This window comes from Salvelinus sp. IW2-2015, unplaced genomic scaffold (genome assembly GCF_002910315.2).
Source record: "Salvelinus sp. IW2-2015 unplaced genomic scaffold, ASM291031v2 Un_scaffold1810, whole genome shotgun sequence".
Taxonomy (NCBI): domain Eukaryota; kingdom Metazoa; phylum Chordata; class Actinopteri; order Salmoniformes; family Salmonidae; genus Salvelinus; species Salvelinus sp. IW2-2015.
The window spans coordinates 83,187-85,729 of NW_019943183.1; the positions used below are offsets into that span (position 1 = coordinate 83,187).

Sequence of the window (2,543 nt, forward strand, 5' to 3'; positions counted from 1 at the left end):
TCGCCTAGGAGACATGCATGTCACTGTTACAGGGTCACCTAGGAGACATGCATGTCACTGTTACAGGGTCGTCTAGGAGACATGCATGTCACTGTGCCCGGAAGTTTTCTCATGATCCTCTTCCTCATTGGACAACACACTTTCAACACGCTTAGAACATGTTTCATGTAAAAACAGGAACATTTAGACAAAGCAAAAGGAACTCACTGCACAGAACAGACGGGATCAAAACAGTTAATTAACCAGGACTAAGGTAGAACCCTAGGAGACTGTGGAGGAGGGGGGCACAGGAACACAACTCACTATGGGACGGGACGCACTTTGCTTCCTACACAATCATGAAATGCTGTTTAATTAAAAAAGATTTTAGTGTGTTCCTCTTGCCTGCAGACACTTTGTTGATATGACCACTGCAGATCTGCAGCAAATTACTCAGCTTTGCTTTGTGCTAAAAATCTGTACGGACAGTAGATAGTATACTTATAAAATCACTGATAAAAATATTCCTCTGTTAACAATATGCCTTGGAGGGGGACCACGAACACTGGGGCAGGCTGGGGGTTGGGGTCAGGGGTCGGCAGTGTTGCTACTCAGACTTGGCTTCCTCCTTCTCCGCCTCGGGAGCATCGTCCATCTGCAGGGTCAGAGGTTAGAGGTCAGTAGAACAACCTGACATTCCTGCTGGTAGTTTCTCATCCTAAAACAGGAGCTCGTCTCTGCCATCAAGCTGACCAATGTCTTCTAATGTCCCTTTATGACCAGCCTCATGTCCTCTACAGTCCAGGACGTCTTTCTAGTTCCTCCTAGGACTCGGTCTCTAGATACATCTATACTCCTTTATGTCTGCAATGACTGTCTTATGTCTCTCTATACCTGTTAATGACCCTCGAATGTCTGTCTATGACCTGTCTTATGTCTCTCTATACCGGTTAATGACCCTCGAATGTCTATGACCTGTCTTATGTCTCTCTATACCTGTTAATGACCCTCGAATGTCTGTCCTATGACGCTGTCTTAGTCTCTCTATACCTGTTAATGACCCTCGAATGTCTGTCTATGACCTGTCTTATGTCTCTCTATACCTGTTAATGACCCTCGAATGTCTGTCTGACCTGTCTTATGTCTCTCTATACCTGTTAATGACCCTCGAATGTCTGTCTATGACCTGTCTTATGTCTCTCTATACCTGTTAATGACCATCGAATGTCTGTCTGACCTGTCTTATGTCTCTCTATACCTGTTAATGACCCTGAATGTCTATGACCTGTTTATGTCTCTCTATACCTGTTAATGACCCTCGAATGTCTATGACCTGTCTTATGTCCTCTATACCTGTTAATGACCCTCGAATGTCTATGACCTGTCTTATGTCTCTCTATACCTGTTAATGACCATCGAATGTCTGTCTGACCTGTCTTATGTCTCTCTATACCTGTTAATGACCCTCGATGTCTGTCTATGACCTGTCTTATGTCTCTCTATACCTGTTAATGACCCTCGAATGTCTGTCTGACCTGTCTTATGTCTCTTTATCATGTTAATGACCCTCGAATGTCTGTCTGACCTGTCTTATGTCTTCTCTATACCTGTTAATGACCCTCGAATGTCTGTCTATGACCTGTCTTATGTCTCTCTATACCTGTTAATGACCCTCGAATGTCCCTGTCTTGACCTGTCAATTTTTTTTTTTTTTTTTTTTTTTTTTTTTTTTTATTTTTTTTTTTTTTTTTTTTTTTTTTTTTTTTTTTTTTTTAATATTTTTTTTTTTTTTTTTTTTTTTTTTTTTTTTTTTAAATTTTTTTTTTTTTTTTTTTTTAAAATTTTTTTTTTTTTTTTTTTTAATTTTTTTTTTTTTTTTTTTTTTTTTTTTTTTTTTTTTTTTTTTTTTTTTTTTTTTTTTTTTTTTTTTTTTTTTTAAAATTTTTTTTTTTTTTTTTTTTTTTTTTTTTTTTTTTTTTTTTTTTTTTTTTTTTTTTTTTTTTTTTTTTTTTTTTTTTTTTTTTTTTTTTTTTTTTTATTTTTTTTTTTTTTTTTTTTTTTTTTTTTTTTTTTTTTTAAATTTTTTTTTTTTTTTTTTTTTTTTTTTTTTTTTTTTTTTTTTTTTTTTTTTTTTTTTTTTTTTTTTTTTTTTTTTTTTTTTTTTTTTTTTTTTTTTTTTTTTTTTTTTTTTTTTTTAATGTCTCTCTATACCTGTTAAATGACCCTCGAAATGTCTATGAACCCGTCCTTATGTCTAATCTATACCTGTTAATGACCATCGAATGTCTGTCTGACGCTTCTTATGTCTCTTTATAACATGTTAATGACCCTCGAATGTCTGTCTATGACCTGTCTTATCGTCTCTCTAAACCTGTTAATGACCCTCGAATTGTCTTGCTATGACCTGTCCTTATGTCTCTCTATACCTGTTTAATGACCCGTCGAATGTCCTGTTTATGACCTGTCTTATGTCTCTCTATAACCTGTTAATGACCCTCGAATGTCTATGACCTGTCTTATGTCTCTCTATCCTGTTTTAATGAACCCCCGAATGTCCTGTCCAT

General features: G+C 35.0%; 1 long non-coding RNA gene across 3 annotated transcripts; it reads right to left on the bottom strand.

Moving 5' to 3' along the window:
- Nucleotides 1–58: 58 nt before the first annotated feature.
- LOC112072056 (uncharacterized) lies at nt 59–1,655 on the bottom strand. Of its 3 annotated transcripts, XR_011476046.1 has the most exons (4): nt 1,587–1,655; nt 1,285–1,484; nt 1,030–1,237; nt 59–975 (listed from the first exon to the last, which is right to left on the bottom strand). It is a non-coding gene; the product is annotated as an uncharacterized lncRNA (long non-coding RNA). The 3 variants fall into 3 exon arrangements; XR_011476045.1 differs by lacking the exon at nt 1,587–1,655 and having other exon boundaries at nt 1,333–1,571; XR_011476044.1 differs by lacking the exon at nt 1,587–1,655 and having other exon boundaries at nt 1,285–1,571.
- Between the last annotated feature and the right edge of the window lie 888 nt (nt 1,656–2,543).